A 16,805-nucleotide genomic window follows, 5' to 3' on the forward strand; every position below is an offset into this window, starting at 1 on the left:
GAGGAGAACGGTAAACTGGCAAAATTACATGTAGTTAGGAATCAAAATTAGCCTAGAGCAACATAACAGTATGACTTTGCTAGACTTACTGTATATTGCCTATTTCACACCAAGATTGAATAGCAAACTTTTTATTAATTGGGAACCTATGGGACCAGGACTGTACTGCTTGATCAAGAAGTGCTCACTAAATAACAGAAACATAATGCAGGTGGTGTAGACATCACTGTTTTACTTTATTTATAGCATAAATCACTAAATAAGACAGAGCGCCTTCTCACTTGCACCTTCAACTGACTATTCTGACATTGCGATAATATAGTAAACTTACTTCAGGTATACCAGGCATATAACTTTTGTCAGATAACTGAGAATACCAGTTAGAACAACATTTGCTGTACTTCCAACATTTTAAATTATAACACAAACTGGAGCATGTACAAAGCTCAATAACATTTGAAACCTAATTATTTCCATAAGAGTTTGGTAATGTAAATATTGCCTGGTTTAAAACCATAAATCATGGCTGATGTCATTTTTCATACTCCACAGTGTGAACTCATAAATTACAAATAAATATTCCAGCATAAAAAGCAGCTATTCAAAAACATGAGACATTAGCAGCAACCGAATTTACCACCACTACAATCTGCAATTCATGGTTTGGCACACTGCATTTTCCTTAACCAACATTAAACAAGACTACAAGAGCAGTTCACGGAGGAAGGTAAAGCACCATGTGCGGAATAGCATCAAGTGTACTTGAAAATTAAGTGCAGAAAGCTGCAGTGCAGAAGTTACACAGCAGAAGCAACATAATGTAAACACATCTAAGTGATTTCACAACCAATGATCAGTTCATGGCTCATGAGTCCTGCCACATCAATTCATGAACTCAAGCAGACAATTATGCATCTAACAGAAAGAAATAGCCTCCTGAATATCAACCCTCAACAAAAGGAAGGAAATGATCAGCAAAGGCCCAACGAATATAGCAACTACATACAGCTGAAGCCATATTAAGATGCTCCAATGCAATTAAATTCTACAAAGTAGCCAATGCAAAATTGCCCAGGTATGCCTTGTCCAGAACGCAGAACCAAATCTCTCGCACACTCCAATCGTCATTCAAAAGATGAAAAGAATAATTAATGGAGCTTGTTGCACAAACTTGCCAAAAATCTATTTACTAGATCTGGCAAAACAGAAACGGAGTACCAACAACCTCCATTACGTCTAGATCCAGATACAGGCAGAAGAGCTGAGACTCGGAGGAAAGGGGAGAATAGCTGCCTAAACATTAAGCATTTTGATCACGAGTGACTACTAAATTGACGTAAATGGGGTGCCAAAGGGGCAACACTTCCCTGGCTAAACTCAGCTGGTGTCGTGTGACTTCTGACCTTGCCCACCCCAGTCTAATACCAGCACCTCAACATCACATTTCTTTTGCAGACCCTTTTAAATCTGTACCCTCCCATTCACGACCCTTTTACAAGTGCCCACTCTTCAAGACCCCTCAATTTTGAAAGCTTCAAAATCTCCATGTAACATTCTCTTCAAAAGGTAAACAGTCTGACCTTCTACAATTTACCTTTGCAATTAAGGCTTCTCAACCCCAAAACATGCTTGCAAACCTCTTATACTCTCTCCAAAGCCTCGATGCCTTTCTGAAGTGTGATACTGAGAACTGTAGACAATACTCCAGATGAGGTTGTTACTAGCATCTTACACAACTTACCCGCTCTCATTCTCTGCCACTATTAATAAATCCTAAGTTACTGTATGCTTTACTAACTCTGCTCTCCATTTATGTTGCAACTTCAAATTTTTTTAATGCACATAAATGCCCAGTCTCTGTTCCTGTTCTTTGGAGATGTACCCTTATTTATATTGCCAATCCTACCAAATTTACTCTGACTTCTCCGTACTGAAGATCATTTCCCATCTATCCTCTCAATCTACAAACTTCTATGTCCTTTTGAAGTTCTATACTGTTTACAATGCTTCCAAACTTTGTATTAGCCACAAACTTTGAAACTATATTTTATGCTCCAAGACCTAGATTATTAATATAAATCAAAGTCATATAAAACAAGAGTCCCAATGCCAAACCCCGAGAAATGTCACGAAAAATCTTCCTCCCATCAAAAAAATCCATTAATCATTATGCTGTTTCTCATCATTCAGCCAATTTTGCTTCCATGTTGTTACTGTCTCCTTTTATTCCATGAGTTTGAACTTTCCTCATCCGTTTTGCAGCACTGTATTGAATTTTTTAAAAAAAATATAAGTCCACGTAAGTCATTATCTTTGATAAGGAGGTGCTGGTGTTGGACTGGGGTGGGCAAAGTTAAAAATCACAACACTAGATTATAGTCCAATAGGTATACTTGGAAGTATAGCTTTCGGAGTGCTGCTCCTTCATCAGGTAGTTAGTGGAGCAGGATCATAACAGACAGAATTTATAGCACAAGATCATTGCGTCATGCAACTGATACGATATATTGAACAAACCTAGATTGCTGTCAAGTCTTTCATCTTTTAGGATGAGCTGCAGGTTTCTATTTATTAATACGTAAATTCCAGAACTTCTTTCAAGCCATATTCTCAAGATAACTTAAGGTTTGATTAAAAAGGTAACATCTCAGCTCAGACAATGCATTAAAGGTGCAAGATTAGAGTCTATATTCTAATCTCGAGTCAGACTGGCTCTATTTCCAAAGTAGAAATTTATAAAATGTTCTGGCTGTATTAACTGCCTGCAGATTGTGCGCTTTTTGAACAACATAGAATTGATCTGCAAATGCAAATACATCCCATAGACATATGCGTGAATATATGTGAGGGAGACACCGCACAAGTGAGTGTATGGGTACGTGTGTATGTGCACACGAGTGTGACAGCCTGTGAAGGGGTGTGCACATGAGTGTGTAGGAGGTATATGTGCTTGCATTTGAGAGACAGCGTGTATAGGAGAGGGGGACTGTGTGAGTGTGAGTACTTGAAGGTGTATGCGTATGCGCGCTTGTGTATAGTGTTGTGGGGTCACCTGTAGCGTGACATGAACCCAAGGCTCTGGTTCAGGCCATCCTCATGGGTATCGAACTCGGCTATCAGCCTCTGCTCGGTCATTCTGCGTTGTTACAAAGTCTGTCTTGGAGGATGGTCACACGAAGATCTGAGGGAGAATGGCTTAGAACTGTCCATGTCCAAGGAAGATTATGGTTAGTGACTCTGCAATCTTCATTCTCATTTTCTTAAATATTCTTGGATGTATCTCAGGTAGTTCAAGTGCATTGTGAACTCTAAGAACCCATAGCTTACTCAGTACCTCCTCCTTATTAACAGCTTTAAGTACTCAAGGTTCACTACAAGAACAGATTGTCTAATATATGTTAAGCTCAGGTGCAGTACTGAGGGAATGTTGCAATGTTCAAAGTGTCATCTTTTCATTAAGATGCTCAACTAAGGCCCAATTCACTGTCCGGCTTCTTGAAGTGATTGCTCGACAATTTTAGGACACTATTTTATAATCAAAATTTCCTCCTGCTCCAATGGCCAATCGTTTCTCTCAATTAATAATACCAAAAATAAAATCAACTGATCTTAAAAAAAACATATGCATTTCTTTAAACAACACATTAGTCTGATAATGGTACCTGACTAGGCCAAAACAGATTCAGCAACATGGGCTTCGATAAGGGATCTGAATCAAAGAAACAGAATTCTCAGTGTATAAATGTTTTCACAGGTCCTCAGAGTTTTATTAAATGAGTATCCAATTGCTGCTATGCAGCAGCTTTTAAACACTTTTGCACCAGCTTGAGCGATATTGTTAAGCCCAAACTTATTTTTGTCAAGTGGTTGGACAATGCCATCTAAATTACAAATAGTTTGAATCAATATGAAGCCTAAAAACATAATCTGCATGTGAACTATGGAAAAGCTTAAGGTACCAAGCAGAGTTGATGCTTACAGTAGTAAAGAATATCATGTCACAAGCAACATGCTAAAACAGTAAACCAAAAAACAAGACTGTGTTTATAACACACCTTTCACAACCTTCCGAAGTCCCAAAGCACTTTACAGCCAATTATATACTTTAGAATTGTAGCCATACCTCTAACGTAGGTAGCGTGGCAGCCGAGCTGTACACAACAGCTCCACAAACAGCATGTGATCATGATCAGATAATGTGTTTTTGTGTTGCAAATTGAAGTAGAAATGTTGGCTAGTATACCATCAATAACCCCCTGCTCCTCTTCTATTAAGGCATTTGATCTAAGAGAGCAGATAGGACTTTTGCTTAACATCTCATCTGAAAGACACTTTGCCAAGAATGCAGTACTCCTTCAATATTGCATTGAACAGTCAGTCTCAATTTCTCTGCTCATCTTTGGACTAGGACCTGAACCAACAACCTACTGACTCGGACACAAACGCACTACCAACTAAGCCATGACTGACAATTTAATCTGAATTGGATAGAATTCAGTATCCAAAATACTTACTTTAGTTTTTTGTTGGAGTTATTTCATTGATTTTTTTTATATTAGATTAGATTTTTATTAGATTCCCTACAGTGTGGAAACAGGCCCTTCAGCTCAACCGACCCTCTGAAGATGAACCCACCCAGACCCATTTCCCTCTGACTAATGCACCTATCACTATGGGCAATTTAGCATGGTCAATACACCTGACCTGCACATCTTTGGACTGTGGGAGGAAATTAGTGGACACCCACGCAGACACAGGAAGAATGTGCAAACTCCACACAGACAGATGCCAGGGGCTGGAATTGAATCTGGGAGCCTGGTGCTGTGAGGCAACAGTGCTAACCACTGAGCCACCGTACCAATTTCAAGAGTATGTTCAGAAATAGCTGGCTCCTACTACCTCACAGAATGTCTATGCTATCTGATGCAATTCTGACAAATTGAATGTGGCAAATTTTGACTCAAATAAAAAAAAAGTTTATAATGTCCAACACAATTAAGCTATTAGGATATTAAATTTAAACAGCAGAAACAAATCAAGAGGATGTTGCGTTTTCTTCCTAGTTTTCTATCACCTTTCACACCTATTCAGTGTGGTCACCTAAAATCAAAAAGAAATTCACTGAAAAGACAGAATCCAAGGAAGGCACACAAGGCTGACACTTCTAGTTCAGAATCTGAAATTTAAGAAAGTTTGTTTTGTGGTTCTAGAGATAAACCAGATAGTCAAGAGAAAAGTATAATGTTAAATTAATTTGTACATTTAACTGTGGAAACAATAGAAAATCATTTCTTACACAAAAATGCAAAATTTCAAATCGATTTTCAGACATAATGGGCAAAGAAACCCAGGAAACTTTTAACAGCATATATTAGAGGAGGAATTTCAGATCTTTCTGAATGATCGCAGTAAAATTGGTTAGGTAAGTTTTCTCATTTTAATTATCCTGCACGCATTCTCTTATGCAGGACCATGGGAAAATATCCAACTCTCTATAGTCTGTATTGTGTAGTAGGGGCCAGTTAACTTAGATGCTGAAAGTATAGTGTTAAATAAATAGGTGATGCAAATTCATTTCCTACACCTGAGGCAGTTCTTGGTTCTTGCCATTACCATAACATCAAACTAGGCAAGAAGCAGAGTTGCATGGACAGCTATTATCAGCAATCTTCTGATACTAAGGATGCGACAAGAAGGGAGAGAGGGGGATATTCTACAAGTAGTTCAACTTGGAAAACTCAATTTCTTCTGCATGAAATAGAATATTCTAAATAAAATCATTTTCGTTCATATAATTTTTTATGAATGTTGAGACAAAGTGATTCAGTGCTAAACATTCAAAACTCAAAGTGCCAGGATACTCAGCAGGTCTGACAATATCTGTGGGGGGGAGAGAGAGAGATAGAGAGAGAGAGAGAGAAGAGAGAAGAGAGAGAGGGAGGGAAGAGAGAGAAAATGTTGAATCCGATATGCAAAGTCATTTGACATTTTGGATATGCAGTTTCTTCATAATGTACTTTTAAAAGTGAACTGAGCAACCTGTGGAATTCTAGGTTTGTTGTATTGGATTTAGATTTCAAGGGCAATAAATTCACATGTTTCACTGGCTGTATGCCAAGTAATTTTGTTGAAATAGTCATTGTTTGTCTGATCATCTTTTAAGCTTCTGTCAACTTGGGGGAAGCAGTATTTTCTTCCCAAAACAAAAAGTGTCAGGGGAAAAGCATGGTAATAGACAGGAAAACAGAACAAGACAAAACTGGCTCCTAACAAGCCTATTCAAAAACGCATAATGATTTGATAATATAAGAAATGCTGCTAGAACAAAAAAGAAAATGCAAGCAAGTTCAGCAGTTTTGTTTTTAAAATCTAAGATTCAGAAAATGGCTACAAAAATAAGGAGCTATAGTAGTTCTGGTAGGCTGCCAAAACCTTTTAGATTTCCACACTTACTGGAATAAAGAATTCTGTAAGTGCTTTTTCCCAAATACATCAAACAGCTCCACAAGTGCAATGTCATAATAGTTAATTGTAAAATTCCAGGAGCTTGTGACGATGATGATATCCTGGGAAGAAACTATTTATTTTCAGCACAAGAGACTAAGCATTGAAACCAAATAATAATTTAACTGTAAAATTACAATTTAGCAATCCCTTCACAACTGTAATCTCTGCAGATATTATTTCTAGAATTCCAGTCAGAATTTTAATTTCTATTTCCATACTCATTCACATCCAGTAGATCAGCTACATACTCACTGCACCCTATACTTAGTCAAGTTATAATTGCGCGTATGTATTTGAATGCCGACATGTAGTTTGACTCCTTGGGTGGTTAATACTGAATAGTACAAGACTACAAACAAGCTTTTATATTTCCCTCAGAATATAAATGTTTCCAAGCAATCCAGACAACTTAAAGCTGTTCTTTAAAAGTGCTAAGTGTATAGAGAAGAACCACCTATGGGATATAAGAATAGCACCCATAAGTTTCACAAATCATTCTTGTACTTAAATCCACAATGCATCAGTCCAAAAATAGACAAAATTACTCAAGCCTAACGTATGATGTAAACTAAAAATCAATGACCTTTGAATTCTGAAAGTAAGCTTTTAACTCCTAGAATCTTTCCCCTATAAACCAATGGAAGAAAGGCAGCTGATAAAAATGGCCTAAATTCCAGTTGGTTCACTTATAGGATTGTAGATCACATCTTCCAGGAGGTTGCAGTATGAGAATTGCTGGACAAGGTGATCCTCACAAGAAATGATAAAGGCACATGTAAAGAGTGAAAACAGTGGAAAGGGAAGGTGACAGAACAGCTGGAAAAACTAGTCTATGGCAGGAACCAAAGAACATAGTTTCAGTTTTCCTAATGCCATAAAGGAAGAATTTTGGCTTATCCAATACAATATCAGGCAAGTAGTGTAACAGCCTAGAGATAGAGAAAAACATAATGGAGAGATGAAGACAGATGTCACTCAGTGTCAATGGAGAAGGTGATCCCACGTCCCCAGATATTACCAGTGACAGCGCAAATAACAAAGCAGGGATAGAAATCAATGGATCACAGAACTGTTACCCCAGAGATGGCCACCAAAAGACTTCTGTACCGGTCCTCTGCATAAACATTTCATCTAGTGTCACTTGCCTGAATTATAGGCAGTCTTTGATTTACAAATGTCTGACTTAAGAACAGGATCCCATACAGCGGTATATTAATAGCAGTTTTAAAGATCTGAAATGCAAACTTTTTCTCGTTTTTACAAATGACTATTTTATACTGTACTGTATTGTGTTCCAACTGCATACAAATCAACATACAGACTTCACTTGAGCAGGTAGATGCAGCTACCTCCAAATACTGCAGCTTTCTTTCACTGCATCACTGATGAGCAATCAAAATTGCACATGCAAATCTAAAGTGAATCTCTAAATCATAAGCTGCTGACTCAACAGAGAACAATACTACTGAACCAAGCAGACAGACATTCATACGTTAAGTATTTTGATAGAGATGGCTTACAACATAGTTGCACTGCACTGAACTACATATCAGAATGAAGAAACTTTTCAACCTTCTTGTCAGTTCACTTAGATTGTTCAATCGTTCATTATTAAATATTCTGGCGACAATCAATTTCAAGTCAACAGAACAATTACCTAATCTCTGCATTGCATCCAAAAAAGAAACTTCGATTAGACCAGCACATGGATTTTTGGCTTCTACCTGTGCAGTTTGGCAACCCTCAGGCTTTGAATAAATACCCTGCATTAAAAAAGATTCCATTCATTAATAATTCTGGTGGCTTTAATAGAAATTGGTAGAGAAAGCATAACCAACAATTTCGATTTATTTGAGACCTTTAACATAGTTAAATAGTTCAATACAGTTATAGGTCCAAAAGCATGCAAAGTAGCTAGTGTTCGAATTCAATAAACACTCAAATACTGGTAGTACAAATTCAGAAGAGAAGCTCAAGTATTTATCTATGTTCCTCACATAATCCTTGAGATAGCAGGATTTTCCTATAAAGAGAGATTGAGGAAGTGGACCATTCCAAAAGAATAAAAGGGATGGTTTTTTCATGGTTTAATATGGTAGATGCAGGATGGATGTTTCTCTTAGCTGACATTGTTGAGCCATGGTTTCAGAATAAGATTCAGGCTAACTCAGATGAGATAAGGAGGGATTTCATCACTCAGAGGTTGGCAAATCTTTGAAGCCGTCTAGTCCAAATGGTAGAGGCCAGTAATTAAGGATATTCAAGGCAAATATAATTTCCAGTTGTCAGAAAATCAGGGTGGTGAGTGGCTAGATGGAAAGTTGCAGGTTCCCATCAACCTGATGCCTTAGATCAGTTAAGAACCTGCAGTAAACAATGAGCTGCTGGAGGCAAGGATAGTGAGTTGATGAGGTGAAAAAGCATTCCTTATGTCAAGCCATTTAACAAGATGAAAAAGCATTCATTATGTGAAACCAGTTAACAAGGTTAAGAACATTCACTGTATAATACCAGATGACTTAATCTTTACTGCTGATGCTTGTTGATTGCAATGATCACCCTCCAGGGCTTGGAATAAAGATGGAGGTGGTAAAGCCATACTGTCTCTGAGCGGTTGCTTCAACTGATATGGGGAGAGGGAAACAGAATGACAGGGAGGCCTTTTTGTTTACATGTAAACACGAGATTTCAGGCCAAAGCTTTTATGTTTTAGAAGGAACCTGTATAAGTCAAGGGAGCATGGCCAGCTCTCTAGCTATGCAAATCAATTCAGAACTTTAGTTAGGTCAGTTCAGCAGTAGGCGGTGTGGAAACAGGCTGCTAATCTCTCTCTCCTTCTGCCTTTCTAATTTCGACCTCTAAGCCTCTATTTCATTTTTACTCATGTTTAAGGGCTTGCTTATTGGGACTGTTGTGTATTTTCAGAACAGCACAATTAAGTCTAGTTTGGATCGACCGAGTTCTGTGGGTATTCTACATTCTGTTCTTTATGTTTCATTCCGTAATTTTGTGAATAAGTTTTTGTCTGTTTTAAAACCTCGTACTCAACCTAGCTAATTTAGAGTAATTTTCACTGTACACTTACAAAACAAATTGCAAAGTTACGGTCTAGGCTGCCTGCTTAAGGCTGTTTTGTGTGGTCTTGCCTAGTCCATACAAGTTATTTGCAGTATTCTTTGCTTCCCTACACTTGTAGCCACAGTACTTATATGGCCAGTCCAGCTCAGTTTCTACTCAAAGGTAACCAGTGAGTCAGCAATGGTATTACCATCATTTGTCAAGAAGTGGTGTTAGATTTTCTTTCATTGGAGATGGTCATTCCCTAGCATTTGCTTGGTGCAAATGTTATGATATTATGCTTCAATTGCTGGGTCAAACTCCTGGAACTCCCTTCCCAACTGCACTGGACATATTCCTATACTTCAAGGAATACATTAGTTTGAGAAACATTTCAATATTACCTTTTCCATGGTCAGGGGTGAATAACAAATGCTAGCCTACAACACCCATATTCCATGAACGACTTTAAAAAACAATTCAGTTGAGTGACAGATATGCTCAACAGGCTGAATGCCATACTTTTGCCTCCCAGTTCCCAAAGTTTTCACAGGACAGCAACTTAGTTAAGACTGGTAAGTTGCCAAACCTCATGGGGCTGGGAAGAGCACTGCACAGTTAGCCTAACATCTATCAAAACCAACACTTAAACGTTACTCTCACGCTGAGATAACAAAAACTTTCAAATGTAAAGCTCATTTGCAGAAGATTTTCAACAAAATTTACAACTGAATTTTGACAAGAAGCAACACGCAATCGGTTTTGTGAAAATGGAATTCTACAGTGAACACTATATGGCACACAACAAGTATTTAGAAAGAGAGACTATAATTAAATAAAACACTACTCATTTTGAAAAAGATTAAAAAAGAAACATTTTAAAAAAGATCTAAAATTAAAATGTTTTCACCATTACATCCATAACAGATTTAGAGTAAAATGGAAAAACTGATGTTATGCAAAAATAGCTTTTTTAGAAAGTAAAATGATAAAATAAAGTCATTTACTAAATATGGCTGATTTCTGAAAGTGTTGATATATTTGTACTGAACTAGAATTAACGCCAAAAATCATATCTAAAAGCACTCACTTACTTCACATATCTTTTTATCCATAGTACTGGTTTACTAATGATTCATTGCATAAATTTCACATCAAGCAGAGCGAAATTCTTCAAATTTCTTCAACAAATAAACAAATCACAGTTTATGATATATAAGATCATTCAGCCCATCATGTTTCCATCGGCCAAAAAGAGCTTGCCAGTCTTATCAAATTTTCCAGATTATGGTCCATCTATTGAACCGGCATGGTGGCTCAGTGGTTAGCACAGCTGCCTCACAGACCTGGGGCTCCGGGTTCAATTCCAGCCTCAGGTGGCTTTCTCCCCACATCTGTGTGTGTTTGCTCTGCTTTCCTCCCACAATCCAATGTGGGAGGTTAGGTGAGATGTACAGATTAGATGAATTGCCCATAGAGTTCAGGGATGTGTAGGTTAGGTGATTTGATGGGTAAATATAGGATAGGGAAATGGGTCTGGATGGGTTACTCTTCAGAGGCTCTGTGTGGACTTGTTGGGATTCCACACAGTAGGGATTCAGTGATTGTATAATCAGATTACCTGAGGTGGACAGCCAAGTCTATTTTTAATGCAATGACCATTTCTCCCAAACATCCTGCAAGGAAGTGAGTCCAAGACTCCACCCTTCAGTTAGAGGATATATTCAACTATTTCCTTAAAGCTATCAAAGTTATTAACCTCCTGGCGAATGGAAATAGGTCCCCTTCTCCATTCCGTCCATGCTAGTGTAATTTTATACACAAATATATCCCTCCTCAGCCTCCTGCTCTGCAAAGAAAACAAGCCTATCCAATATTTTTTCCGTCAAAATTTTCCATTGCAGGCAACATCTCAGTTACTCCTCTGAATCCTCTCTCATCCAATCACATTGTTCTTGTAATGTAGAACTGTAGACTGTACTCTATCTGGAATCTGATGTCCTACATTGTGCTATCATAACCTCCTCATTCTTCTATTTACTTTCCTAACCAATCTGTGCTCAGTCTTAGGCCCCAGCTAATTTTTTTTTAAATTAGCATATGCTTCTTTGACCATAATAAAGAGTGTCCTGGTAACATCAGGGATAAGAGTGCATAAAGTACAAAGTGTCCCTGTTCTCAAAATCCTACTACTTACTGTGCATATACTTACCATGATTGCTACCCCCAGATTAATTACTTCTTGTTTTTCTGGACCGATTTGCATTTATCACTATTGCATCCAACTGATCAACTCAAACAGCCATCACACAATTTTCACGGCATGTGTAAACTTCTGAAACTCCCTATGTTTAAGCCTAAATCATTGGTTTAAAGCAGCAAAACGTTCAGTGCGGAGTCCTGTGTGGAAAACAGTCTTCCAGTCCAAAAAAACACACACTAACTCATCACTCCCTGATACAGCACATTTTGGATCCAACTTGCCACTTTCCTTCGAATTCAAGGAAGTTTTTAAAATAAGTTGTCAGTTTTCTGACCAGTTAGGTGAGAGCTTGTCAAAATCTGTACAAAAATGTTACATCAAATTCACAACTTTCAATAGCCTTCTTCACTATCACCTTGAAAATTTCAATCAAACTAATCAATCACAAAATTCCTCAAATAATTCCATGCTGATTGTCCTTTATAAATGCATGCCTTTCTGAATGACAACTTCTAGTGTCACAGGATCATTTTCCAATAAGTACAACTGAGGCTAAGCTGGTATGTCTGAAATTACTTGGGTTCTCTCTCACTCCTGTTTTTCAGCAACAGTGAAACCCTCCAGTTTGATTGCTTGTTGAATTCATTGTTCTCACATCTACCAAGATACAGTGAAAAGTGTTGTTTTACATGCTACACAGGCAAATTATACCTTACAAAAGTGCATTGAAGCAGCAGAATGAGTGCAGAATACAGCGTTAGCCACAGAGAAGGTGCAGAGAGAACGAAATATGATCATTAATATTTGAGAGGTCAGATTATAGCAGGGAAGGAAGTTAAAAAAAATCACAACGCCAGGTTATAGTCCAACAGGTTTATGTGGAAACACTAGATTTCGGAGGGCTGCTCCTTCGTCAGATGGTTGGGGAGTATAAGGTTGTAGGGCACAGAATTTATAGAAGTCTAAAGTGTGATGTAACTGAAATTATATATTGGAAAAAAACCTGGATTATTTGTTAAATCTCATCTGTTAGAATGACCATGTTGCCTTCATTTCTTTCATATGTAAATCCCAGAACTTTCTTAAAGTTACGTTCTCAAGTGAACTTTAACAATAGGTGCCATGTTGGGCCAGATAATGCACTGAAGGTGTGAGGTGCCCTGTGTGAGGCTGTCTGCACCCCAATGTTCAGACTGATACTAATCTTAAAAAAAGATTTACAGAATCTTCCACTGATTCATGCAGTTTTTGAGCAAAATAAAATGCAATTCTGCAAATACAAATCTACCCCACAAACCTGTGCATACGTGTGGGTGAGAGCGGTGGGGGGTTTGAGTGTCTGAGAGCGAGTGCGTGTGTCTCTCTCTCTGTCTGTGGCTCCATCTGTCTGCGTCTGTGTCACTGTCTATCACCTGCAGTGTAATATGAACCCAAGGCCCCGGTTGAGGCCATCCCAATGTGTACCAAACTTGGCTATCAGCCTCTGCTTGGCTACTTTGCATAATTGCCTGTCCCGAAGTCTGCCTTGGAGGATGATCACCAAGGTGCCAGGTTGAATGTCCCGGACGGTTGAAGTGAAGTGTTCTCCGATTGGGAGGGAACACTCCTGTCTGTTGATTGCTGTGTAGTGTCCATTCATCTGTTGCCATAGCCTCTGCTTGGTCTTGCCAATGTACCATGCCTCAGGACATCTTTTCCTGCAACGTAGGAGATAGACAACATTGGCAGTCACAAGAGTACCTCCATTTATATGATAGGAGGTGTCCCCATATGTAATAGTGGTATCTCTGGCAACACTGACACATCTTGCAGCATCTACCGTGACAAGGTTGTATAATGTTGCCCTGAAAGCTAGGCAGTTTGCTGCGAACAATGATTTGTTTGAAGTTTGGTGGCTGTTTAAAGGCAAGAAATGGAGGTGCAGGGAAGGTTTTGGCAAGGTGCTCATCCGCATTGGCGTGTTGCAGGCTGCGAAGAACATGGCGTAGTTTTTTGGCTCCTGGGAACTACTGGTCAATGAAGGGTATCCTGCCAGTTGCAGCTTGTGTCTGTCTCCTGAGGAGGTCATTACAGTTTCTTGCTGTGGCACATTGGAACTGGCGGTCGATGAGTTGAACATCATACCCTGTTATTACACCTCATTGTACCTCACACCTTCAATGCATTATCTGGGCCAACATGGCACCTATTGTTAAAGTTGAGAATGTAACTTCGAGAAAGTTCTGAGATTTACATATGAAAGGACTAAAACCAACATGCCCATTCGAAAAGATGAGAGACTTAAACAATCCAGATCTTTTCCAATATATAGTTACAGTTACATCACACTGTCAACTTTTGCTATAAATTCTGTGCCCTACGACCTTACACTCCACAACCAACTGATGAAGGAGCAGTGCTCAGAAAGCTAGTGCTTCCAAATAAACCTGTTGGACTATAACCTGGTGTTGTGGGATTTTTAACTTGGTATACCCCAGTCCAACACCAGCACATCCAAAGCAGGGAAGAAGGTATTCTTGAATCTGTTCACACATGTATTCAAACTTTCATATTTTCTGCCCAGTGGAAGAGGGTAGAGGTGAGTATATCCGAGGAAGGAGTCGTCTTTAATTATGATAGTTGTTTTTCTGAGGCAGTGGCAAATATAGATGGAGTCATTGGATGGAAGGCTGGTTTACATGAAGGACTGAAGTTTATTCACACCTCTCAGTAGTATCTTGCAGTTTTGGAAAGAGCAATTGCCATACCATGCTGTGGTGCATCTAGATAGGACACTTTCTATGGTGTATCTATAAAAACCAGTAAAAACATCTTCGAGGATATGTCAAATTTCTTTCGCCTCCTGAGGAAGTAGAGTTGTTGTTGAGGTTTCTGGACAATTGCAGCAACGTGGGTGGAGCAGGAAAGATTACTGGCAATCATCACACCCAAGAACTTGACACTTGACCATCTCCACCTCAGCACCATTGATGCAGATAGGGGAGTGCCCTCCACTTCGCTTCCTGAAGTCAGTGATCACTTCCTTTAGTTTGTTGATGTTGACGGAGAGATTGTTGCCTTTATATCGTGTTGTTAAGCACTAAATCTTTTTCTGTATTCTGTCTTGCTGTTGTTTGAAATCCGATTTACAATGGTGGTGCGGTCAGAAAACTTGCGAATGGAGTTGGGAGGAATTTGGCCACACAATTGAGTGTGTATGAGGAGCATAGTAAGGGGTTAAGTACATACTCTTGCAGAATAATGGAACCATTCTCGGAGCAAGGGAGGATTTGAAAAACATGGTCAGGACTGCTGCGATTTCTTTCCTTCTTGCTTTTATTTGCTTCCGAAGATCCATTTAATTTTAACATGGTGATTTATTCTTTGCCAAGGATGCTAAACGACTAAACATTGCCTCCCTTACCCTCTTTATCCCTACGGAACTGCAGTATTTGTTTCATCCCTCTCAAGTGAAACAAATTAAGGATATTTGCTCTGAATAATGTTCATAGTTTCCATCTCCATTCAGTATACCATTGTTTTTACCTTTATACAGTATACCTTTACGGCCTTCAAATGAATCAGAATTGCTGAGATTAGATGCAGCCATTCAGTTCATCATGTCTGCACTGGTTGGCTGAATGAGTATTATGCCTCATGCTATCCAACTATTCTCCGCACTCTTGCACATATATTAAAATAACCATCTAATATCCTTTGAATGCGTCAATGGAACTTGCCTCCCCCAACACTTCCAGTGTCTTGTATGAATTCAGCATAAACTCTCTTGTTCGTTTATTCTATAACTCTATAAATAAAACTCAAAATACTGTATGCTTTATTAGCTGCTCCATTCATCTGTCCTGTCACCTTCAAAAATCAATGCATAAAGACCAATGCCTTCTGCTCCTAAACATCATTTAATATTAACTATGTTCAAAGTTTGGTAGAAGATTTGTAGCTCGGGTGCTCATTGTTGTGGTTCTGTTTGCCGATCTGGGAATTTGTCTTGCAAACGTTTCGTCCCCTGTCTAGGTGACATCCTCAGTGCTTGGGAGCCTCCTGTGAAGCGCTTCTGTGCTGTTTTCTCCGGTATTTATAGTGGCCTGTCTCTGCCGCTTCCGGTTGTCAGTTCGTTGATTTGTTTGTATATTTGGTTATTGAATGTGAAGTGTGTTGTGAGGCACAAGGGCTGTGAGGACAGACATAACAGACAACAGGATGTTGAACCTATCAACAAAGAAGGCATACTTAAACTACTGGACTTGTGCCTCACAACACACTTCACATTCAATAACCAAATATACGAACAAATCAACGGAACACCCATGGGCTCACCGATCTCTGGACTCCTAGCAGAAGCAGTAATGCAAAGGTTAGAACAAACAGTCTTACCACAACTTCAACCCAAACTTTGGGTCAGATACGTGGATGACACCTTTGTAATAATTGAAAACACAGAAATAGAGAACACACACTGGATCATCAACACCACACTTACAGGAATCCGATTCACTCGAGAGGAAGAAAAGGACACCAACTCCCATTCCTAGACGTGATGGTACAGAGAACACCGAATGGAGAATTCACCGCAAAGGCTTACAGGAAAGCCACACACACAGACCAAGTCCTAAACTATGAAAGCAACCACCCCAACACACACAAACGAAGTTGCAACTGGACACTATTCAAAAGGGCCACAACACACTGCAGCACACCAGAACTACAAAAAGAGGAAGAGGAACACCTATACAAAGTATTCGCCAAAAACGGATACCCTCACAATTTCATCAACAGATGCCTAAGGGAGAGACAACGGAACGAGGACATGCCGCAACCCAAAGGACTAGCCACACTACCATACATCAGGAGCATTTCTGAACTGACAGCCAGACTACTGCGACCACTAGGACTCATAACAGCACACAAACCAACAGCCACGCTCAGACAACAACTCACCAGAACAAAGGACCCGATACCCAACATGAGCAAAACCAATGTAGTGTACAAAATCCCATGCAAGGACTGCACAAAACACTACATCGGACAAACAGGAAGA

The 16,805-nt window shown here is 39.1% G+C and overlaps 1 protein-coding gene across 3 annotated transcripts in view; it reads right to left on the reverse strand.

Moving 5' to 3' along the window:
• The window catches only part of LOC140477078 (NEDD4-like E3 ubiquitin-protein ligase WWP1), a 151,972-nt gene that overhangs the window by 104,533 nt on the left and 30,634 nt on the right, over window positions 1–16,805 (reverse strand). Inside the window, exon 1 of one of the 3 annotated variants that reach the window (XM_072570305.1) lies at window positions 8,165–8,191. The exons of the other annotated variants lie outside the window; for them this stretch is intronic. The gene's annotated coding sequence lies outside the window, so the exon portion shown is untranslated. Of the gene's footprint in view, window positions 1–8,164; window positions 8,192–16,805 lie in introns of those variants that run through there. 3 annotated transcript variants of the gene reach the window in all.

Source organism: Chiloscyllium punctatum, chromosome 5 (assembly GCF_047496795.1).
Source record: "Chiloscyllium punctatum isolate Juve2018m chromosome 5, sChiPun1.3, whole genome shotgun sequence".
Classification (NCBI taxonomy): domain Eukaryota; kingdom Metazoa; phylum Chordata; class Chondrichthyes; order Orectolobiformes; family Hemiscylliidae; genus Chiloscyllium; species Chiloscyllium punctatum.